Source organism: Aethina tumida, chromosome 7, assembly GCF_024364675.1.
Source record: "Aethina tumida isolate Nest 87 chromosome 7, icAetTumi1.1, whole genome shotgun sequence".
In the NCBI taxonomy this organism is placed as follows: domain Eukaryota; kingdom Metazoa; phylum Arthropoda; class Insecta; order Coleoptera; family Nitidulidae; genus Aethina; species Aethina tumida.
The window spans coordinates 10,113,946-10,141,257 of NC_065441.1; the positions used below are offsets into that span (position 1 = coordinate 10,113,946).

At 30.1% G+C, this 27,312-nt stretch overlaps 1 protein-coding gene across 1 annotated transcript in view; it reads left to right on the top strand.

Annotated features, from left to right (window-relative positions):
- The first annotated feature begins 9,292 nt into the window (after positions 1-9,292).
- Positions 9,293-27,312, top strand: part of LOC109595861 (teneurin-a) — a 196,304-nt gene continuing 178,284 nt past the window's right edge. The window contains exon 1 of the mRNA XM_049970103.1: positions 9,293-9,335. The gene's annotated coding sequence lies outside the window, so the exon portion shown is untranslated. The remainder of the gene's footprint in view (positions 9,336-27,312) is intronic.

Consider the following 27,312-nt stretch of genomic DNA (forward strand, 5'->3'; position numbering starts at 1 on the left):
TAAATACAGAGTTCTTTTAGTAATGGACAATAATTGATATTTCCATTTGCCCCGTGGAACGGGTAGTGACGCGTCTTTTTAAGTGTCAATAGAGGGTCTATTAATTTGATTTAATTCGAATGGACAAAAATGGAAGCCGCGACGGCGTTCGTTCGTTGTACGTCATGAAAGCGATTGTAATGAATGGACGATTTTTTGGGTTGCGGCCTGTTAGCTTGCTGAAAGTTTGCGCCAGCCGCTGACAGCATTGTTCTGTATTCGACCCGAAAGAAGGCCTCCAACCGTCCGGGAGACCTAATGGCCTACGCGGAAAAGGCCAGAATATGCGCTGTTTGTTCGACTGACAGTTTTTATTGATAGCAGTTCATTATTGCAACTTCGCTGAAGGTGACACCAATTAATTTTGTTTGTCTACGAGAGTGACCGTAAATAAAACGTATGGGCGCTGTGATATAACTAACCATATTGTGTTCGAGAGCCGGCGAGACACTGATACCAGAGAGCTTTGGACAGTATTCTCCTTAAGGACATTTCATTTGTTCTTTACCACACACGTATTTTTTGAATATTGGATCTGAATTATTTTTTATTCTTGTAGGACATTATTTTAACAATGAGTATGAAGTAAAATGAATAATGTTAAATATTATTTACAGGGTACAGTGAGTCTTAAATTGGTGATTTTGGTTTGTCAAAAATTGACAGGTGCATAAGGTAAAATTGTTACAGTACATCTAAAAAAATACATCATCACCAAAATTTTGGAATAATATGATCAATGTTTTTATTTCAAATCGAGCTTTACAAAAATATATAATTTGTGTTGTTTTGACTGATATTTCTGGTAACTTTTATTCTCTATGTTAAAGCTAATTTTGTTAAATGATATTTGACAAAAGTATTATTAAATCATTTTAATTTCAGTGATAATTTTGTGTGAAAATTGGTAATAATGTCACAAGTTTATACAAGTTGAGTGAGAATAAAACAGGCAGACTCTAATGTTACTATTTCGAAATTTATTAACAATAGTTAAAAGGTGATAATAGTTTGCGACAGTCCTTTGTAAAAAAAATTGTCCTCTATCTTTTAAATGCCAGAAAAACTCGGATACTCTGTATATTTTACAAATTAATATTTAGGACGTTGTTTAAATGGCACTTATGTAAAAAAGAAAATATATGAAATTGGAAATATTTATAAAATGTATAGACATATTGATACAAATAAGCCAAATTAATGTATACGTTACATACACTGAGAACCGGTGCAAATAAAATTTTACGAGGGCCAGATTTATTAAATAAAGCTTATACAAAATTATATAATATCCTCGATGCGAATTAAAAAAGATCATGTAAATGTATATGGGTGTATTAATTTATATGGAAATTCATGCAGATTAAAATAGACCAAAATAAATTACAAATATGGAAATTTATGTAATTTTTCAAATAAAATTATTTGATAGAAACATCCGAACTCAGAAATATTCATATTTTCTGTTAAATAAAAATTTTCAAATACATCTTAATGAAATTTGGTTTTTAACCTTAGTGCCACTAGTTATTAGGCTTTATCAAGATTTCTCAATACTATAATCAGTTTATAAGTTTACTTTTTTGTAATATCCACTTCCAAATCCTAAATATTCATGTATTGTAGGTCTTAGTAAAACAAATATATTCTACTAAGTTACTTTCTGTAAAATATAGGCATAAATAACAAAGTTCACCAAACTAATTGTTAGTATGAAAACTTTGTACAAACCGAAACTTGAAAATTTCAGCTTTAAGCATACAAAATAAAAACGAATTGTTATTTGTAAAACTGTGGTAATTATAAATTTAATTAAGAATATATTAAGCCACTACTATAAAGTTTGTTCAAGTTAAATAAATATTTCTTACTTTATTTGGTTATAAAGTTTTGAAGTAGTTATTATTTTAAATAAAAAATACGTATTGTTATGTTACTTGATTAATATGTAAACGTTTATTTTCCTTGTATTACGAATAGAGTTATCAAATTAGAAAGTAGTTTTATTCCCATTTACAGGAATGGAAACTTTTAGAAATAGGTCAGTGTTCGCAGAGAAGGCAATAATTAAATCAAACCGAACAAAACATAAAACTGGCCATGCGTTCGGACATGTGATTCATTTCCATTAAAATTTATGTTCGTTAGAGTTTGGAGGCATAAATTGTTTAGTAGGAAATTGAATAGTGGTATAATTCTAGCAAAGTTGCCGACCGAACGGGGTTGAACTGGACTGGTGTACAAATTGCGACACAGGAAAGACCATTCATTAATTCCACTCCCCGAGATACGAGATAAGGAATGCGTGCGGTATTTTTATTGTTTAAAATTATGCCCAGCACGTTTATCCATCAGTAATCAGAAACACAACGAATATGAAACTGAAACAAATCGTTAAGCTTTATAAAATTATGTTTGGATGTCGTTATGCTTCCATTTTAATCTTGCTAACAACTGATGCATATTTCAGTACTGTTTCATGACAAACAAGTTCACAAACACCTAACTCGAAAATATTTCAGCAATAATTAAAATTATATTTAAATTGTTAATGTAGTATTTATAATGTTACCAACATATGTCCACGTTAGGTACAAATTCTTGATGGTAAAGTCGATATACAAAGTGTCAACTTCTTGAGCTTCAATAGCAAAGTTGACTAATAGAGATGTCTTCGGACGACGTTCTTTAGGTTTCTTTTTCAAATGTGACATTTAGTGAGATGAATGTAAAACATTGACGATTATTTAATAATTATATTGTTAGAAATTTATATTCACAAATTAATTTAGACTAGATTTTCATTACCAATTAACAAGAGCAATTAACTTATTGCTTCATAACCTGCCAGACTCAAGTCTTATTTTACAAACTCTTTTCAATTCAATTTATGCAATTTACGTATAAATTATTTGATAAATAAGTTCTGTTGAAAATAAATTAAATTATTCTAACAGTGTATTTATCACAATTTTAGTTTAAATTTATTCGATCAACAAGAACTGTTTTTCACATCGACAGCATAACAAAACAACTCTCGTCGCATTTATGTCAATGGAATTAAATCAAATTAATAGACTTGGATTGACATATTTCCACTCATCGCTTCCTTTTTTAACGTTTTTCACGTTGAAAATTCCAGTCATGAATAGAGGTGAGAATCGATGAATTTTGACAGCACAATGATACGAAGTGCATTTTATTTAATATATTATAAATGGTAAATATATTATAGAACAAAGTATGTTATTTAACAATTATAAATTTGAAAATAATTAAATCTGTTGTATTTTCACAATCAATCATTTTGAAATCAATTATTCTATGAGAAATGCATTGAAATAACAAATAGGATAGCTTTAGGTCCATTCTCGTTAATCACGTTGGGCTTTTCCATTTAACGAAACCAATCAAAATCGGACATTAGCCACTTTTCGATGTACATGTTAGCATATTCATTAACAACAGAAGCGATGTGTTAATGGTTTTGTTTGATATTAACATTGATGTCAGTACCTCAGAGACTTAAAATGAACAACAACAACAATAAATATATAAAAAGGATTATTTTTGGAAAAATAATTAATTTGGACATTATTTTGTTTTTGCTTGGAACCAACAGTATTTTTAGCTTAATAATTTTGTCTAACTTTGCGGATATAAATTCGAGTAATTGACAATACTGAAGCGAATTAGTGTTTGCTTGAGGTCAACAACCAAACATACCTGGAAAAGTTAAAATCAATATTGAAAGTTGAAATTTATTATCGCCGTTACGATGATAGATGAAGATGAAATCTATTTGGATCAGTGCCTGTAATTCCTGTATTTACTTACCCCTGTTCCGGTTTGTTTGCGTATAATTCGTGACGTATATTGGTAACCTGCAAAGTCTTGTGTACATAACACTTATGGAACGCATCCCTAAGCTATTAATTATAAAATGTCTCTCTTTACATTCCATAACATTTGGAAAATTTTAATAAAACTCACTATTATTTACACCTAAACAAGGGATTAGAAGTTTAAAGAGAAAAGAGGAAAATTTGCTGCTGCCAAATACGCTATATTTTTAATTTCAAGTGAAATTTTTTAAATGCTATTGAATTTTTAAATTCTTATTAAAATTCTCCACTTATTGCATTTTGAATCATTTGGCTACCTTCATTTGTTTTTGACATATATAATTAATTCATAAAATTTTTCAACATGGTATGATTTATTGAAATTTCTGTATTACCAACAATTTTAACGGTATAAAGTTTGTTTTTGACATATATGTTAACAAAAGAGTTTACTCTTAAGAGCATTAATAGTATTTCAAAATTTTAAACAGGATGTTTTAATTGCAGTAACTTTCTTATTTCAAATGGAATAACCATTATATTTTCATATTATTTTATGTTTGATATATTGTAGTATAATCGAAAGTGAAAATAAATATTTACCGAGATTTAAAGGGTGTTTGGTATTTTGTCATTGAGAGTTGATATATGCTCAACTGAAATTTCAGATTAATATCTCTTTTTGCTCACTATAAACCTTTAATGAATATTTAGATATATCACACTGTATATTAATTATTTTGATTTAATAAGATTTTAAATATTGATTATGAATAATTTTTTACATTCGCATAATTGAAACATAATCTGGGTTACACATTTTACTTTTCTACAAGGCTTAACTAAAACTTAAGTGTTAAAATTACTGTCCTCTTATTAATATATCCAATTTGTCAACAAATTTATGAGTGACATCAATAACCTTTAGCAACTAAACTCCGCCAATTAATATTCAACTTCTGCTTTAAAAAAATTCTTTTGAAGGCGTCCCTGTCGACAGTTTTCTCGCAAATACAAACTCATATTTTGTGGTTACCCGTCATCATATATCATCTATTAAAATTCTTTCCCGACTCAGATGAAAGCATTTCTAAACACTAATTTTAGAATTGGATATTTATACCCTCTTAATGACACACAGTTTAAACCGAATGCTTCGAATGAAACGTACTCTGAAATTAGGGAATTCATTCATAACTTTCGCAATTTGAAAAATTTATTACATATTTTAATATGTATTATAATTATTTTAATTGAAATATACGTAATTTGATAACAAAATATTCTGCGACATATAAATGATTCCTTCAATTATATGCTAAATATCAATGTTTACAAGTTATTATTATTATATTATTGATGGCTCGGTTAAATTTAATTATTTAAGATACCTGTGTTAAGCTGAGAGGTTTCAGGTTGTATTAAGTTGTCCATGCATATGAAATAAGTTGTTGTGATGTTACATGAATTATATCAAAATTGTTGATTAAGTTTATAGTGTTAATGACACTAATTTACTTAAATTAATAATTAATTGACTTTGTTACTTTACAGACTAACGATCTTATTTTATGCCAATTAATGCGAACACATCTGTGCAAATTTATACCTATTTTATTTTCATATTTATGTATTACTGAACTTGTAAATGAAAAATTAATTGAATAAAAGTATCCTAAAGTTAGAATAACGTTTTCTTTTGTATCAAAATATTAAAGAAACATGGTAAACATATTTTATATTGTCGACGAAAAAGCACAATAAATTGTTTGTTATTGTTAGACATCAAAGAAAAGTTTTGGGAATCAAAATAGATAAATCTTTTTTAACCTATTTCGAAATCATTAATTCAAAGTACCTAGTATATAGTTTTCTTATTGGTAAATATTAATAGTTCCAATGTAAAATTACATATGTATGTGAAATTAAAAGAACTAGTTTTTTGTTTAAGTAAATGAAATATATTTTCCAAGTTGACTAATTAAATTAGAGTTGAAGTAACAGCATTATCCTTCGATGTTGTCTTCATTTTGTTATAAGCATAAATCTGGAAACAGTCATAAATGTAGTTTGCATTTACATTTAATTAAAAAGGTGTCTTTTCACGTCTGGTTTAATTAATATTTAGAAAGCCACGCTGCTTTATCCGTAGTATACACTAAAGAAAATTGCTTTTCCTTTGCAGATTCTTTTAATTCTTTAATGCAAATTGAATTCATTCTGGGACACAAAATTCTTGTTTTTTTTTTTCTGTAAAAAGATTAATAAATTTTATGCAAAAACTTGTCGACCCATTGTCACGTAGTAAAATTTTAAAAAAAATTTCTGTAGCTTATTTCGTTATAAAAAGAAAGGCTTTGTTGGACAAGATAATCTGTATATTGACATGTAGTTTATTCTAATGCTGCTTTGCATTAAAGTGATTTTCATTACCTATAGAGTAATTTTTTTCTAAAACCTTTAAAGCACTTCAATTTTTACACTTATTATTCCATCAGTGCAATCCCTTTTCCATTGATTAATTGTAATTAGGTAGTTCACTGATGCGAGTTGTGGATTAACTTAGTAGGAGGCTTTACTTGTGAATACTCGGTATTCTCTGTTTAGTGTTCGAAATATGCATATTCATCGTATATTTAGGCGACCCAACTCCAAGTACAATATATTGAAAGGACTATTTGGTACCTAAATTAGATTGATTTTATTTATACTCAAATCCTTATAAAGAGAAACAGAGTATAAATATATAGGTATTGTTTCTTTACTTCATCATTTTTTTTTCTAATTTAATATAATACAGTGTCTTAATTTAGTGATTCCACGGCATAAAAAATTACTATTACCTATATCTAGTTACATGTGTAAAAAATGCGACACGATCAATCATTTTTAATCCCATTGTATATGCCATTGCCATATAGAAAACTGTTATGATAACCTCGTTTCATCAATACAAGCACGTGTTTCATTTTTACGTCGTAAACCAATAATTTTCCACGCCTTTGCACTTTCATCTTGTAATAACTAAATTTTTGACAGGTATTCAATAACTCCTCAAACGCGTTCTCTAATCGATCCCGAAAAAAGTTCCCCTCTAATCGTATATAGAACGTGGCTGAATTGCTGTGTGAGTGGCGCATAAAAAGCTGCGGCAAGGTTAAAATTGGGGGCAAATAGAAATACAAAAAAGCCAGTATTTCAACGTTCTAAGTGCGACAGAATAAATATTAAATTATTTCGCCGCGTTGATTCGAACGAAAACGTTTGGAAAAATACTGAAACGTTTATGTTGCTTTGCCACAGCGAATCCGGTTTAATTAGCTGCTTAAAATAATTAAATTTGAATTTGCTAAAAGCAATATATCCGAGACACTGGAAAATAATTCTTATGTTGCATCCGAATTTATTAATTTATATATCTTATTAATATTATATTTTACAAAAAAATTTGAAATTTTATTAATATTCATATCGAGAGGAATATTAAATTTTTTTATAAAAGTCATATACTTTTAAAAATTATGCTTTGAAATAAATTTTAGATATATGTACATATATACATCGATATACGTTAATAACATAAATTCCGATTGAATCTTGAAAAAGATATGATGTCTCTTTCAAGATTCAGACGGATTATGTGTATACGTTTAAAGATACATATTATACTTCGAAATAAAACTTATATATACCTATTTGACTAGTCCATTTTAGTGAATTAATAATTACCATTAATTATAGAACCTGTATTGTAGATAATAACATAAAATACACTTGACTTAATTTCTTAGCCCGCTATAAAATTTACTGTTTAATGTAGTACTTTCAAGAGACAGATTATTTGCAGTGTCGTTTCAGTTTCAGTATTCCGGCCTGCTGCCCTTCTTCAAACATTGGATAGTTAATTTTATTATTCAGATAACGGGAATAATGTGAGTCAAATTGATAGTAATTGTAACGAACTGGGTTTCAAATTCCTGTTTTAATTCCAAACTAATTATCTACATTTTAAAGTGGAGGTAAAACAAAATTTATAGTATAAAATGTAAAATGTATTATTTTGTAATTTTAATTACCCACTTACTAAAAAAGTATAAGTTCTTGTATGCATAATATGCATAATTTTAGAATGTTCAACAGTTCTTTAAATCTGGAGTAACTTTGGAAATAATGCAGTTCAAATATTAAAAAATTTCATATATTTAGTGTATGAAAATATAAAAATTATTTATTTAATATGTGTATGTAAGAATTTTTCTATGGCACTAATTATAATAATTAAGTCCGAATTACATGGAAACAAGTATGCAACAGTCCCTTTGAGAGTGCTCGTTTTAGATTAAAAGAGATAAAATGTATTTAAATTGGTACTTTTAAATAGGTAATTGGACAAAGAAACGCATTTGCATTTTTATTGGAAAATTAATTAAAAAAATAAATAAATTAAAACTGAATCGAACTTAATCGCCTTAGTCAGATTTTGAAGATAAATTTCCTCACCACTTAGCGACCTTCGCGGATTTTAAATTATAACGTTGATTATAAAAAACCGACTGCCCGTATTTTAACACATATTCTACTTAAGAATAATTTAATTAAACTTATCCAATTATTTTTTGAATGCGTAACTGTGGCGATTGACACTAAGTATATTATCAAAACTGGTAGGTATCAGGAACAAGGCAAACAGTTGACAGGACTTTATAACTGGATAATTCAGTTCTGAGCATGCTAATCCACTTAACTGTTTACACAGCGAAACAGGATAATTATTAGTGGCAACACTGTAACTACTTTTACTAGTATTTGTACAAGCTTCGCGCTTGCTGATACTTAATGAACTCGGAGCAGTGTACATACCTATCCGACTATCTATGCCCATCTGCTCATGCACATTTTGTCTGATTTTAATTTTAAACGCCACGGATTGCAACCTACCTTTTTATTGAGTAAAATATATGCCAATGTTTAATATGTATATGTATAGTTAGATCGAATTGGGATGAGTAAGGAGAAGAGAATATTTTTTGTCGTTTAGAAGACAAAGTCAGTAATTAAACTAACAATTAAACTAAAACTTTTTTCAAAGGAGATAAGAAAATCTTTTAAAGAATCTCAAAAGGGAAATTTGAAGATATTGTCAGATTTTCACCAAGTAAAAATTTTCCCACATGCTACTGACCTATTGGCCATGTTCAAAGGTTAAAGATCTTAATGATATTTAATTAATTTTTAAATTAATCCAGCTTAAGGAATCAGAAATATGAGAGTCTTTGTTAAAAAAATACATTAACTTCATAGTATGCCTCAAAAAAAGTTCCTTTTTGTTCTCCGGTTGGTTTGACGTATTTCTGAATTTTTTTAATAAAGCCTTTTTAATTAACGTTGGTTTTAACTTTTCAGACTTCCGGAATATTGGTCAAAGGTCATTGTGGACCGCTGCCGGACGAGGTGAGTCCCTTCGAACAAAACCTCCACCATATTTTCATTTTAGTTCCGCGTAACAATACGGCCATTGTTTTCCAAGCCCTCGCCCATTAATGGCCACGGGTCACGTGACACGATAGCGTTTACAATTTGCAACAACAAAAGTGCGGTCTCCGGATAATTTATATTTAAAAGAGGGCGCACGGAACGCGTCGGTGGACGTCTAATTTATGTCCGCCAACACACAAAACTGGCAAATTGCAGTGCTCATTACGCGTCGCTGTTTTACACTATAAACATGGAAATACACCGGAATGATTAAACGAAACTGGACCGGGACAAAAAATACAACTGCCGGACATCATCAAACATAGTAACACGTTCGGATTGTGGAAAACATTCTTCTTTGTGCCTCCAATAATAGTGGACAACAAAGAATATTATGCGAATGTTTCCTTCACTTTATTTGATGGCTCAAGCTTACCTGATATCAACAACCGAATGTTGCATCGTAAACAAAAAGAAATAGGTCAATAGATTTGAGGTAGAATAAATACAATCAGTAAAGTAAAGTTACACAAAAAGAATCACTCAATTAAAGTAAGCAAAGTGTCATTGGATTCAAAATAAACGTATGTTCAAACGAGATATCACAAGACCAACATTTCAATTAAGAAGAAGTTAACTGTGCCCATATGGTAAAGGGTTGTTATTTAGTAACATTTGACATGATTTTTTGTTTTTGAGATCGACGTGATTTCATTCAAATAACGGTATAAAAATTGTGTGGGATATAGCAAGTTATGAACATCTATTGGCCAATTTTATCTTAAACTGAAATTTTATTCGAATATCAATTTGAATTGTTACAATGTATGAACCAAAAAATCCTTAAATAAACGGCTTGCAAAACCACTTAAATGTAAAAATTACTGTATGATGTTAAAAGGAAATAATGAGTAATAGATTCCACCCAACTTCCAAGTATCGAAATGCTGACTGTAAACGTGACCATCCCACCTGATCCCAGAGAAACCCTAGTTTCACATTTTTTTTTATAAAATATCTTTATTAAAAAACCTTTTTAATTTTAAAAATCATAATTAATGAATGGAAACTGGTAACTAATTGTTTTCATCTAATTGTAATTTCACTCTTTTTTATTATATAAATGCTGGTTAACGATAGTGAAGCAATAAAATATTAATGCGATAAAAGGCAGCGTATTCCGTATGCTGCTTAACTCATATAAAATATCTGATGCCGTCCTCTATTTATGGCTCTTGAAGTAACATTTGGTTTTGTAGTTAGTACAATGTCATTACAAATTTTATGACGATCTTAAAATAATTGACAATGACTTAGTCGTTGGAGATCGCTATCGTCACCTAGTTTTAATTTATTTTATGTCGGTTCATTCGCCTTCATAAAAGCAACAAAAATAGACTTCATTTATATATAAATGTAATTCTTAAGAATAAAAAATTTTCGATTTCAATCCTATCTATATTTATTTCTTTTTCCATTATTGTAGAAACTATATTTAACTTCCATCCTAAATAGTTCGTATACATAATTTGAATCGATTTTATTATATTTGCACCAGGTACCTTTCATCCTGCGTAAGGACTTTCGTGCATGAGACGGACTTCGCGTAACTTAATCGTAACCCTCAAATGGTACTCGACTTTTATGATCTCAATAAATCAACTTAGTATCAATATGACGTTAGCGGGCATGTATATTACTCGCGGCATTAGAACATGGTAATGGTAGTCTGTTTTCGATCGTAAATTATAGTTAATATACTGGTTGTAAATATTGGGACGGGCGTATATGAATATCCTGCGATATTAAACAATAGATTATGGTGCCAGTGGCGGATTCATTAGGCGGGGTCACTGTAAATAACCAGCCTTTATACGTATATGGTTACCAAGATCTTTTCCGATAATCATATTATAGCTAGTCAGAAAACGTGTCTAATAATACATAATGATGATGATGATTTATCCCTTTAAACGTAATTGGTAATTTAAAATAATATATAAGTATAAAAAGAAGTCTTAACTCAGGAGACTTTTATACGGTTATTTTTTGTTTAATGAACTCTCCACAAAGTTCTTTAGAGGGCCTTTAAAAAAATTTAAGAAATCTTTATGAATTCAGTAGATTGTTCATATATACTAACTGTAAAAAAAGCAACACCTAGAACGAATTCAGATATTTTCATAAAATTTTGTATACAAGTACCTATTGATATAAGAAATGAACAGCGGACTTCACAGACTCTTAATGAACTAAGGCGTCAGATTCAGATTCGTGTGGGAAGATATACCACAAGAAAATGTCGATAATCTGATTAGATCGATACCACGACGCGTTAATGATTGTCTTCATCAAAGAGGGGATCTGATCCATTTATTAGCTTCTTACAATTTATGTTTTAAGATTTTTTTAATATTTTAATCAATTAGTATTCTGTAATAAGCTAATATTTTCTTTCTACAAACTTGGTTTCCAATAATAATAACATTAAGTAGAGGTACGTAGACAATTTATTACTTTTATTACAATAAATTTTTCACCAAATAATTGTGATGTAGGTTACTTACATATTTGCCTTAAAAAGGCCTCATTATTTTATATAATACCTCTCTAATCATGTTAGACCGCCAAAATTAGGACCCGCGTAGAAAAAATCCCGAAAAACAAACTCCGCGTAGTGCCGTAAAAACTGCGGGGGTAACGGCTGGGGTTAGGTACCGAAATATCTTATGCATATAATTCGCCTTACGAAAGAGAAACGAAAAAAGCCGCGCTCCACTTCAGAGAGAACATGAGCATGTAAGTTTTATAAGGTATGCAGGTAAGAGCCGGTGGAGGCTAATATTTTTTTGCACTTTACGACTTGTAATGTATCGCGGACGCCGCCCTCCGAGTCTGAAGGTGTATTCCCGCGGGACCGGCCCCGAAGATACAGAAACACAAATAAAACCCGACAGCGAAACTCACTAAACTTTCGGTCCGTAATACCTTTATTCCGTCTAGTTTTAATATGGACGCGGGACTCGTAAACTTAACGTCGAATTGACAATTTCAGCTTGGAATATGCATACAAGAGGTCGTGTGTAGGAGGTAACTGTGTGCGTTGAGTTTTGTATTGAGGAAAAGGACAAGGTTTGGTCTTCATGGTTTTGAACCAACGTATCATCCATTCATTTTCATTAAGTCAGTGATAAAATTGAGTAACTATAAATAAATAAATAAATCAAATTCATAAAAGTTAAAAGACAATGAGAAAATAAACTGACAAGACTCGCTAGAACTATCACTATGACACCTCTTAATGTATTATAGGTTTACTAAATTATGAACATTCTAAAACTCTTATCTAATAAGATAGAGGGAAATAAGAGCTACAACTGTAGCCGGCGGTGTAATACACCGCACTAATCCTGAATCAGGACAACCAGATTTGGGGTACAATAAAGAACAGAGACATCTAAAATAAACAGAATACTTGTAAATATAAGCAGGAAATTAAGAATTAAATTGTAAAACATTTAAGTCTCTGGGTTGATGATGGTAATACCTTCTAAAATTTCTTTCTTCCTCTGGCACGCATTTTAACATAGTATTGCTTTGAATAAGTGTGAAAAGTGAAGTAACCCTAACTTTGCCAAAATGGTTAACACCTTTCTTTTATTTATATACTTAAAAAAGGGAGTCCAACCTAAGTGCTGCTTCTTATTTGACTAATTTATTTTCCAACGAAATGAGTCTTTTGATTTATAACTTGGCCACAAATCTCCACGTAAATGAATTACAAGCTAGTTGACTTCTGGTAATCACTCTCAAATTAACTTTGGTGTTAACCTCAAATGTCACCAGTGGATACAACTTACCAGCAATACTTCATCAAACAAGAGTTCTTATATAATAATTTAAAAATTAATAATACTTATAAACAAAGCGTTTTCTTGTACTCCCTAATCTCCTGAAACAAGCGCATTCGTCTTTCATGGTAACATAATCAGATTTGCCGGTCGGTCCGCCGCCGAAACTATAACTACTGCACGCGTTAATTACGAACATTGTAAATTCAGCCGCAGCCCAAATATTAACCGGCTTTATTCTCCGGGTCTCTATTTGCCTCTCCGTGACATTCTAAAGACTGGTTAAATATTTGATCATAAGAGTTTCGACAAAGTTCCGACTAAGTCTACTGCCCTTCCGACGTCGCACACACGAAGGGTTTATTCCCCGCTTCCTATATTTAATATGCAAAATGTGTGAGGTCTTTTCTAGCTTTAATTCTCTTATTATGGTTCAGATGAAGATATGCTTTGTTCAAATATTTATGCATAAAATAATTTTGCGCTTGTTATAAAATGTACTTCCTGACTAGTTTATTAATTTGCATCTTTGAACAAACATGAAGACCACATTTCATATGACAACAGTTGCATTTAAGTAGCATTAACCATTCTATTTTTAAAAGTTTAGTAAATTTCGACTGTTCGGAAAATCGCAGAATAAAAATGATAAAATGGAGAGGCTGTGGTCGGAGTAGGGGCCAGTTCTGGGGCACTGCCATCAACATAAAGTGGTGATCCGTGTTCTGCGGGGGGTCAGATGAGGTCAATGGTAGACGAAACAGGGTCAAAAGGTGTGGATTCAAAGAGCGAAATGAGATGGAAAGATGGGCAAATGCTCCAGATAAGATGTTACCTCAAGCTTTTATATACTCCACTAAACCAGTTAGATTTTCAATTTGTGTTGAGAGCAACTTGATATTGGTTTAGCAATGAGAAGCTTCAACAGATTATTCACTTTATATATCGGAATAGTCCTTCTCAGACTCGTTCCACTCTAGGCTGCATTGCAGCTGAAAATCAATTCCGTCTAATTGTATTACGAAAACATGCACCAATATGTCGGGTATCAATTCATTTAATACAATCAAGTTGTATTCTTATTAAGGAATACAAATTGATCTAATTAAATGTTCACATTATATTCATTATCCGATTACTGTGTAATTAATATCCAGGTAAGTGCAGTCTATTCCATTTTCAGTCAGTCAGTCAGTTAAAAATATGTTTTTTTTTTAATGTCAAAATGTCAATTATTCTATCACAAAATTATTTACTTAGACCTATAATAATTAGTGGGATACAAAATGATGATTTTTTGTTTCGATTTTCCAAGAAATTATGTTATGTTAAGAGGTTTTCCTTAAAAATAAATGTATTAAAAAAATTCAGATATATTGAAAAGAGATAATAATTGACTTTGTTTATCGTTCAAATTACAGTAATTATTTATAAAAAATATAAGAGCCTTAAATTTTAAAAGTAAAACGAATTTTTTAAAAGGTGGCTGAAAAAATAATCAATTCATTAAATTAGTATATTTTCAAATGAGAAAATAGCCTTTCCGTTATGAGCAAACATTTCACATCAAAAAGTAAATTTAATGACACATTCAACTTTCCACTCAATTAGTAATTAAGTTTCAACTTTTTCATTAAATAAGAAACGTTGCGTGCCAACACTTTGTAAATTTTTCATGCCGGCAGTCAGAAAAAGCAACAAATTTAATTATCCAATTTCTGCGTCATACCTGGTCCGACGACCTGTCTTTATTTTTCATTAACCGGCCAAGTTGGTCGTGTTGCAGGGCCGTACATTCTGATATTCTCCCTCACCATCGGGTCGATGAATTTGAATCTAAAGTCGAAATGGGAGCCAGGGAACAGGCACTGGTAAACCGTGCGTTATGGTTCCATCAGTGCGAAATATGTGAAACATCGGCGAAGCCTTTATTTCAATTTATGTCCAGGATATCCGCCACATATCTACATATGTATTGGCATTGCTGGAAACAATGCGCGTGACCTTTTGTGCCTATTCTCTGTCCTTCTATGGCCGCCCTCGACGGTACTCTAATAGAATCATAAAGTTTTGCATGTTCATTACGAACCGAGAGAGGGCTTTCGTTAATGATTTCGGACGTTACGGTATGATGTAATTCGGTTAGGGAAGCACTTCTAATAGACGGGAATTAAATGGAAATTGCCCGTAATGCCTTGAAAACCTTCATGTGTGTGTGGACAAAATAACCAATTTAGACTTCTTATAGTCATGTTTATAAAACAAATATTTAGAATAATAATAATACCTTTAAATATATATTAGTACTGATTATTTAAACATTTATATAATTTTTGATATTAATTTATTTAATAGTTAACATAATTAAATTTTAATTATTTATCTTATTTATTAAATTATTATGATTTTCATTGTTATCAATTATTCTTTGATATTTGCATATTTACACATAATTAAACTGAATGTTTCGATTTTGAACAAATATTGTTGTATGATAAAATATTAAATTCTTCACTGGGTTAAATATTTGTTTGTAGCTAATTTAGATTAAAAATTATCATGAACAATACTTTGTTATTTAAAATTACTGTCATATGCAAATGTAAACAAATTACGCAAAATGTTAAATCAAAATATTGTTGTACAATTCTTTTCATTAAAAATAGATTGAATAAAATTGATTAATGATTTTCAACATATTTTCGTCAGTGACTCACAGCAAATTTAACGTTTGCTAGTTTCATTTTAGAGAGGATTCTTAATGCGTATAAAAAAAAAATTGAAGCTGTTCACTACACCAATCATATTGAAATAAAATTTAATTACGGTAGCATTAAATACATTATCAATAAAAGTCGTCATTCGTATGCGGCCGTAACCGATATATAAAGCAATTCTGCTACATTGACAATATTATCAATCGAGTTAAACCATAATCAGTCGAATTTCCATTTCTGTTCCATCGATTCAGCTAAATGGAATAAAAACAATCAGCCGCAGCAGCGTCCACTCCATTTTACCCAGTCCTGCACTATCTGCATTAAACTTAATAATCCGGGCAAATGTGCGGGGCTCAGATGAATATTTTCGGTTGACGGTTAATGCATGCCCGTATTTGCTTTTCGGTTTTGTGTTCGGCGTTAATGCGAAGATTTAGGATGCATTCTCTCAGTTGAGTGTAATTACACACGGACGAAAAATGCGAGCCCCTGTTTTAATTTTCTTTATTGCTGAATAATGTTACCTCTTTATGTTCTGGGAATCGTTTGTTTATAGGAGGTAGGTGAATAATAAATTTGATTCACTTTGTTCATTCATAGTTTGATATATATGTCTCTAATATTTTAAGTAGTAGGTAGCAAAAAAACTCAGCAAATAATGTCATAATAGTTATGAATTTATTCTTAAATAGTCGATATTGTATTAATAATTAATTAATTATTATAATCGTATAATTGTTAAATATTTCAAAACAGAAAAGCTTTTTCATTTTTCTATTAGTATTAAGAACACAGATAACTTCTACATTTACAAATTAGTGTGAAAAGAAATTGTATCAAACTAAAGTAACACAAAACGTCCGTATAATTTCTCTAAATAAAACTTCTATTTTCATTTTAAACTCGCCGATCCGCTCGTTTATTTCAGCATTGCCAAGTGTGAATGAAATGAAGCTTTCGGCACGCAAAGGCGCACAGGACAGTCACTTGCCAAGTCCGCTTTAATTAGAACGGGCGGCAAAACATAAATATGCAGCGCTTCGGTACAACATCCGGCGTGTACTGCCTTGAAAAATTGCAACCCAACAAGATTCGGAGGCAATTTGCCCTAGCAAAGAATAATGGGATGCGAAGCTGCCGGAATCATAACAATTAGGATGTGCAGGTGTTACGGAACAAGTCGCTTCGGTTTATACTAAAGTGTTTTTCATCAGCATTCTAATGATAATTCAAAAATTACCAGTCGAACTCTGACTGTTTAATTGGATTTTTAATAGGAGACAATTTGTCTAAATATTTACATTTCAAATTATATTGATACAATTTAAACTGGCAATGAATAACACTTTGAAAACCAATAATGTCATAGTCGTCCTGAAACCAGTCAATCATTAAACCACGATAAATCAACCATTAGAAAGATTTTTCACACAATGAATTTCATAAAAATTAAGTCAGAATAACAAAATTAGAAGTTTAACAATTGACAATTATTTCCTTGCTTACAAAAGCAAATGAATCTTTTATTGATTGTATTTTTATGTATGATGGAAAATTCTCACCGATCTGCACAATGGGTTGAAGTTACTAACCTGATGGATTGTATAGTGTGTAAGGAAATTGGATAGCTACCAAAAGTATAAACCAATACAACTGTCATCTGCTCAGAAATAAAGTTCTCGGAAAACTTATTCAGAAGACTGTTATGTGTCTTTTGACTAATTTTTACATAAAAAACGGTTTCAAGAATTCAGATTTTTTAATAGTAACAAACATTTGCTTATAGAGTATTAAATAAATATTGCTTATAATGGTGATTATAGAGTTGAATAAAAGATATTTGAAATATAGTAATTGTGTACCTTGTTTTTTATGGTTATAAAGATCTATCCTGGTTCTGATCTATACAACAAACTATGTCTTGTTTAACTAACTCCATACTATCCGCTTACATAAATTTACCTTAATAAGAATTTTCTCTGTATGTTAGTATAGTGCGGATACTTTTAGTATGTTCGAAATTACACGCGAAAAAAATATATAGGTTTCCGGAACTCCAAACCGCCCCAAAATCTGCTGCTAATGGAGAAACCGGGCGATAATTCAAGGAATAAAAAAGTATACACCTGACTAGGAAGAGCATAGCTGGCGCAAAAGAAAGCTAGAATTGATCCTCGTTAAACACTACTTTCCGTTGTAATTACGGAGCAAGGTCGACCTTTATTTCAGCGAATGAAAACACTTTTTATCGAAGCATTTCCGTGCAGCTTCACACAAACGAATACATGCACATACAGTTATTCTTATCTTTTGTGTGGGTGAATTTAATATATTTCAATAAAAAATCATTATTTTTTAAATTAATTAATACTGACAAAACTTTATTTTCAAGGCTTTCAATCCGTAAACCTTTTATTAAAGTTCATATACAAAATTTTAAGAATTATTTAAATACTTTAAATAATACTATTTAAAAAACTGCTTTCATACTCCTCATATCACTTTCTTACTCATTGTCTGTAAAATAATTAAGATTCTGTGTTCTTATTCGTTACTATGTGTCTATTTTACTTATATATTAAAATTAATTCACTCATTAGAGTAAATTAACAGAAACGCTTGTCTCAAAAGTGAATCACCAACTCGTTAAAACTAGTCAAAACCAGGGATGCCCTTGTATGAAATCTAAACTACTCAACTAATTTTATGAAAAAAAAAAAACATCCTAGTACTTTTACTTTTAATTTTAATCTAATTTAATAATTAAAACAAAAAAAAAAAAAATAAGTAAAAAATTTATTAAAGCTGAATTAATTTCACCAGAGTATTTTTGAAGAACTTTTTTGACTGCTGTATATATTTTTACATTATAATTGTTTTATGATTCATAATATTATTATGATAATATTTTATTTCTCTGTTCATTTTAATATAATAATAATAAAAATTATTAACTGACAAAAAATACTCAGTCAGTTAATAATATCAGTAAAATCTTTAATGACATTATTGATATAGGTTGTTTTACTAATTAAAATTAATCATGTACGCAAATATATTTATCGAAAATGACCGTCATTAAAAGCTTATTCTGATAAAGCTAAATTTTCAAACAAATTGCAGCTTCCATTACAATAACTAAATTAGCATTTAATTAATTTATTTAAAAATATTTCTGGTTGCATTTTGTTCACGCATCAATAATTTATTAATGAATTTTACAATTGATATAAATTCAAGGATAAATTCATAAAACATTTAATTTCAAGCATGCGCCATTGAATTTTTAGGTTCCAATGAATTGAGATGATTATTTTCGTTCCGTTGTAATCAAGGTTTATTTTTTTGTGCATTATGTCAATACTAATTATTTCACAAATTTCCCTTGCCTAAAGAGTAAAATAACAAAGGAAAATATATTACGTTGAACAAATATTGGAATATTTTTTGTATATAATGTTTTTTGTTGAGCTTTTAATAGAATATTGGAATCACTTTACAGTCGATTGAATAAAAGTCCCATGAATAGCATTTTGTATTTGTGTAGAGAAGATAAATAGTACCGTAATTAAAACGATGAATTTTGCATAAATTGATGGCGCATAATAGGTAAAGATGAAAATGGTACGTATTAAGTAAATTATAAATGCGTTAAACTGTTTTATTTTATGTACTTCATGGAATTGATATATACGGCTATGACTCCACTGGTTAGACTTGGGAGGATTTAATAGAATAAATATACTATTGATAAAAACATTTTATCAAATTCAAGCGAATATGTTGAAAATATATTTAAATATTTATGTTTCTCCTATGTAAGGATATTGAAAAAGCGTCCGGAGGTCAAAGAAAATGACCTTTTTGTGTTTTTCTCCCTCTGTATCGGTTACTTCCGGTAATAACGCTGCAATGCCGGAAATGGTTGAATCTCAATTGGGTCTCAGCCGTTCCTTTTTCGACTACTGTCTCCGAAGTGAAAAGGCTCATTCATTCCTTCCTGACCATTATCATTGCTCTGCATCTTAGGTTCCCTTTTCTTTAAGATTAAAGCCAAAGACAGTCGCTGAAAAACTGGGCCACAAATTAATTGATTGGTATGTTTGACTTTACTACCATCTATTAGAAGTCATCTAGGAGTTTCTTTCTGTGCTTCATGTCTTTTGATTGCCAGTTCAATCATTAGAAACAATAAGAAAAAAGTTACGTCAAAGTCTTGCTTTGTGAAATGGTCTCTTATAAAAAGTTTAAGAATTTTTCTAATACCTCTTACTAAGTTGGTTAATAATAATAAATGAATATAAAAAGTGAAACAACCAAAATTTTTTATGTTGGTAAACGTATTTGACTAATATTTTGAAATATTATACATATTTTTCGTTACATCAAAGTCTTGCTTTGTGAAATGTCCTCAGTATCAGTAATGTTAATCCAGGTCAAAAGTGTATTTAGATAAATAACTCGCAGATAAATGAGGCTTAACGTAACTCTAATGTTTTCCCTCTAACGTATTATACGGGTATAGGACAGATCAAAGCAACAAAAAACACGACTACGCTGGAAGTAATGCTTTATTGGACACTAAACTTTTATCTAGAAGGAAATAAAGGATTTATCGCAAAGAAATTTCAGTCGTAAACACATTTTGGTATTCACAAATATAATAAATTCTTTTACTAATTGCAGGTTGTAAATTCATAAAATATTTATTTTGATTTATTTTTGTTCAGTGTTAATAGTTTGAGTCTTAATTGATTTCTATATATATAAACTTATCCCAAAACAAATATTTGAATTTAGAATTAGAATTTTTAAATGAGTTAATTTAACTACTGTAAGATTGTTAAGTTAATCATTTTTGAATTTAGTTTGTGAATATATATAACGGATTATCTGATATTTATATGTGTATTTTAAATCTATAAAAAATTGTTACTCTATATTAACATTAAAAGGCAACTAAAATTTTCTGAATTATTAATTAAACACCATGTCGTGGTGCAAAACCACTTGCATAATGCATACAACTTATCTGCGTCAATTTATTCCAGAATTACTATAATATATCACACCAGCAGTACTATATTATACAGTCAACAACATTAGTGCAATTTGTATACACAGTGTATGTACCACGCTAGAGTGGAGACAATTCATTATATTATATGAATAAACCGACACCGAAAATCAATTATTAATGCTAATAGCGAACGTCCCACATAAAATTATAATGATTTATACTAACCGACGGTATAGGAAAACGTTAATTGCATGCGATTGAACGATTGGTGATGAACCAATTGTGTGGCTAATATTTTTCCCCTATCGGCAGGTAAATTTGAAAATTAATTTGCGCCATGTGTAATTATACTTGAATTTAAAAATTGCCTGCGCTAATTTCCGGCACGTTAATATACTTTAAAATGCCGCATTTAATTTCCGGTGTAATTATCAGTGGAAAAAAATCAATCCCATTAACGCATCGAAACTTCCCCGTTAAATGGATCGCTATGGTTGCTAAAGTTTATTTCTTATTCGGGAACATTAAGAGGTTTTCTATACGCGAAACAAACCGATATAATTTAAGTTCGGTCGTAAGTTGGGGAGCATCTGAGACCTTCGAAAACTTTAAAGGATAATTTGAAATAATTGCATACAAAGTTCAAATCATGTCGTGCAAATTGCTCTAACATTACGAAACCGTATCATCCTTAATGCCAAGATACTTAAATACTTGTTTATTTAATTTATACCGAAGACAATATTTTAAGATATATTTAAAGTAGATAACGGACGTCTTAAATTAAATAATATTAATTGAAGTAAATCGATGAGTAAACGTTTTTAGAATAACATAACAAACCCGTGATTTAAAGCGTTAAAATAAAAATAATTTGAGATTTGCTTATCAAAATTCATCTGCCATTAATAGATAGACTAATTGTAAATTAACTAAATAAATAAAATATCCAGATTTGAAACTAAATCTCTCGTATTTTAGTAAAGTTCTCGCAACTTGCCGTAAATAATATCTTGTGGTGCAATGGAAACTTTTGTTAATTTAAACTTGCTATGGTAATTAAATATCATATTCAATATAACGATGGAGCAATATATATTTGGTTTAGCACAAAAACTAAAAGTTATATTAATTATCTTAATTGGTAATAACTTGTTACAATCATAAAATTTTGATTTTTTTGAATAACGATATAATTGAATTTAGTTCTGAAATCACTGTTGAGTGGGACCCCTTATCAAAGCTGTTTTTGTTGCTATTACCAGGCCCATTAAATTCACACTTGGACGTATTCCAATGGACGGACAACAAATGCGAAAGTTATTGTTCATTAGTCAATAAATTCAGTGTGTCAGTGTTATTCGGTGGTGGAGGCGACCGGTTGGGAGGAGGATGGAGGACCAAATATTGCCGTGGTGTCCGTGACACACTGTCCAAATTCGAGATTAATTGCTGCGAATGTCCTTTTCCAACGATGAAGGATCGTCATTAGTTATGGCTGGCGCACTAACAATATTCATTATTCAAACGATACCACTTTAATCAAATTTATTTTAATATATCAGTATATATAGCCATTTAACTTTTTACTGAACCTTCTAAATTATATTTAATTCCCCAAAATTAAACAAATTGGATACATTTTGAACAAAAATGACAACACAACATTTCTACAATGGAATAGAGTGAAATAACATAAATAATTCATTATACTTGTCCTAGTTAGTTGTTTCGGTGCAATAACAAGTTGTTGTTGTCGTGAATGTGACGATAAACAACACGATGGAAGAAATAATGACGAGAACGGGCAAAGAATGGTCAATATATTGATGTTATAACATCCATATCGACGAGAAAAATGTGTGCACAAAGAATCCCCTAACTTGGATACATATTCGATAAGGACACATAAAAGTGGAGTAAAATATCCAATTTCCTGTAGAAGAAGCCTACGGAAGTATCAATCAAATTACTTTAAATTTCGTACAAGAGAATACTATGTAATTTTATTATTTGGTAGAAAAAATCAATATATACGAATTTGTTAATTTATTACAATTGACCAACATTGAAAATTGTTTGTTCTGAAACAAGAAACTACTATTCTTTTTTTAGTGCCTTAAAAAAATTAAAAACATGTAACTTTTAAGCAATTAATTAGGGACTAATAAACAGCAAATTATGTACCAGATCACAAAAATATGAAAGGTTAAGTAAATCGTATTATAAAATATGTATTGCTTAATATGAAATTAAGTCCATTTTCCATTGTTTTTAAGCATTTATTTGTTCCTTTTTGTAAATAATTAATATTGCTAAACAAAAACAGGAAAATTGCAAAAATATTGTTGCATTTAACAAATGTACATCATTTATCGGTTACCGAAGTTAGTAATCATATAGTAGTAAAGTAAATAAATACATACATAAAATGGCATTTGGGGTTTGTATGTTTGAACATTTAAATTTGGGATTTCTCACCTGTCAGTGTTTACCATTCACTTCTTTGATATTTATATCTTATTTTTTAGGTATTCAAATAATGTTCGTGATCATATTTCACATTACGTTGACATTATATACGTGATACCAGGGTTACAAGCAAGTTAAGATGAAAAAATTAAGCTTCCTAAAATTATTTTGAAACTTTATTCTGGAATCGAAGGTGAACTCCTTCCTTCACCCAAACTCCTGACATTTAGTAGGGCGTAATGTTTCTCACAGTATTGTGACATTTAGAATCGGTGGGGTACTAAATATTGATGATTTCAGAATAAAGGGGAATGGGGTCGTCCATAAAACGTTTAATGCTTGGACGTGCCCGCGCATTCAAGGTGCCACCGAAATACGCGGGAGCAGCACGGGATAAAAAATAACTTCCAAGACGGAAACATTTTTATTGGTTAATTTTATGAATCCATTAAAGGATTATATTGGAAGCGCATGCTGCGGTTTTGGTTCTGAAGGTAAAAAAGTGTTTTATGTTTGAAAATTTCGCCAACTTGTTACATTATTTGGTTACAATGCAGACTGTTGTCAATTTATTAATGCAAATAAATCGTAGTTTTAATTGAAAAACATATTAAGTATTTTAATTAATTTTTTGAAAAATGATTTGTTGCTGACAAAAACTATGTATATGTAATTAATCAATATATTCACAGTGGTTAAAACTAAGTAATCTTATTGGTAATGTTAATGTGTTTTAAACTTTAAATCAGTACAGTTTCAGCTTAACTTATAGATTTTCGGGACTGAGCCAAGAAAAAGTAATATAAGAAAAAACGAAAAACCTATCAGTAAAATCTGTCAGATTAATGTCTAGCAACCACATTTCGAGGGACTAGACCGAGGTGATTAATACATTTGCTGACCGCTGCATCTGATTTTGACGTCCCTGGAACCTAACAAATTGATACACGTTATTTCTCAAACGCTCACAACAATGTTAGGGAGCTTTAATTTTAACAGATATTATGTTTAATTTTAAAACAGTTTTAATTTTTACTTTATCTTTATATATTTTTTAATTCAGGTTGTGAGGTAATGTTAAAACAGACATCATATTAAAAATATATCATGTAGAATAAAACATGTCATATTTAATGAGTGAAATTGTGAAATCGAATTTTATCGTCAAGCCATTTGAAATAAGAAAGTTATGGATGTTTAATATGTCAGTACTAGACACCCTACTCTGAACTACTGTTATTTGCTCTTGATAGGTTGGATATTCATTAGTAACACGTATTCCAAGGATGAATATCTGATTGTTGAAATCATTGGAAAATTACCCTCGCAATATGAGATCGGGCATAATCCTATTGTAAAACTGGATTTGGAAGGTCTTACTATAACGCCGCAATTACCTTCATGTATCACTGAGCACTTAAATTATCTGTATTGAATATTAACGGTGATCGAGTAGCATATGTTACATTCTAAACTATAACTTTTTGGTGTAGCAATAGACCTTTTCACAAAAGTTGTACTTTCGGACACGTATTCGATCATCATTCCATAATCCGAAGCTCTAGTTCTTTACACCACTAGAATCTTTGACTATAAAAAAAGTTTAAAATTCAGCATTCTTCTGTGAACTAACTGGTTAATAACTGTCCGAGTGGTCTCAAACCAACCTAGTACACTTAATGTTATAAAACGGTGACCTTAACCTTCGTTTACTGGTCAACATCTTCCTGAACTTCACACATATTGTGTTTTATATATTTTATACACATATAAAAAGTACTAAAAAAAGTGTGTTCTGTTTCCATAACACTGATTATATATTAAATTTACTGATATTTCATTTTTTCCCCAAATACGAGTACTATATACACACATGTATTATATTGATTTAAATAAAAACTAGGTCATATTTAATTTAAAGAAAAAATACAATATTCCGCTTTAAAGATATTCACAAATTCCACCTTCATTACATAACGACGATTTAAGAACCACAGTTTTACACGATTCGAGTGTTTGAATTGGCGTGGAACGGCAGTTTGCATAAGTACCTTACCTCTGCGCTGCGTATAATTTAAAACCGCGACCATGGGAAGTATTATGTGGATTAAATCAGCCTTTGACAAATAATTGGAAATAATTTCGTGCCGGAGGACTTCATTAACATCAGATCGAGGGTAAATTAGAGAAAACTTCCCCCCCCCGATCTCGACTTTCAACCTGAAAAAATTAAATGGCCTCATAACGAAGTAAAGCTCACTGAAGTTTGTGAATTATAATCAGCGAGTGATTAACTTCATTTGCCTTTACAAATATGTAATTTAAAATATTATTAGTGGCTATGCATATGCAGTAGTAAATGTGGTGTATTATTTCTATCAACTGTTACCTACTGTGTAGTAGAAAACAGGAGATTTTGTTCACATATTTAGTATAATAATTACTGTACAATTACAATTGTTCTATTGTGTTACATTTCCATTTTAAATATTTATTTTTTATTTTGTTATTTTATGTGTCTGTTTCATTTGTGGATTATGTTTCTCTTTGAAATATAGATTAATTGAGTATAGAACTATGCATATCATTTTGTAACTCATGTATTTTTATTTAATAATAAAAATTATTTATTTGAAGGGTATTCGCGTTTTGAATATGGTGGATGCGCCGGTTTAACATAGTTGCTGAATTGTTGACATAGGTGTATAAGTTTAAAACAATTAAGTAAATGCATTTAGAATTATATATATATATAATAATGGATATAATATAATATTAATGTGGAATCATCCAACGTTTGAAAGCGTTTGTCTTGTTTCAAGAAATGGGAGCATCTGTGGCTAAACATTCCAAGTTAGTTTAAGTTCTCAACTAATCATAGAACCCGCAGATCTTATTTCAGCCTCCGACATCAACAACTACGTCAATCTCAATCCATTTTAATAAATGAATTTTTAGCAAGCGTTATTATTGATTTATTATTTTCAGTAAAAAAATCTGATTGATATGTAAATACATATCTGGCATGTCTTAAGACCTCTATTAAAAAATGTAGACATTCCCTTAAAGGTGCCTGCGGCGCCGACAAAGCCCTTAGTCCGCGGACCTGCTAGATAGTTGTGCCGCTGCATAAATTCAAAAAGTTTAAATCATATCCATAAATTTGCGGCCTCGTTATTTGCATGAAATTATTATATTTAGTTTTGTAATTTATGGCGTCGATCCATAGCCGCACACCGCCTTCATAAAATTCCGCTCTATTTCTTTATCGGACTAGTCAACGCGATATCTTTATAAACATCCTGTCGTGGCCGTGTACGGGTTATAGTTTATTTTTAGCCGCAAGGCGCAGAATTCTTGAAAATTTTATATGTTGGCCAAAACGAGAATGAATGAATGAATAATTAATAAGTTTATGAAGTAAGGATATTAATATTTACCAACAAAACAGTAAGATAATATTCAAATCACTATTTTATTATCATTAAAAATTATATTTAATTTGACAAGAAAGTTTTATGAGAAATAATTAACTTACTTATCCTAAATATTTGAGACGTAATCAATTTCACTTACTTTTAGATATATCTATCAACATTCATCCTTTGACAAATTTGAGATGGTACTTTTATGTCATACTGATACATTGATAATATCTGATAAACCATTTGACCCACCATATTAAAATATAAAGTAGAAATAATGAATAAGAGTATATTATTTATTAATAAAATTATACAATAAAATTCTTAGGTTATTCAATGCCTTTTTGTATTTAAAATTGAAATTATGTAAACTGAAAAGTAAGACGTACATTTTGTACCATGAAGTAAAATCCATATTAATAAAACATTTCAAGTAAATTGTGGTTTGCACGTCCTGCACTTAAT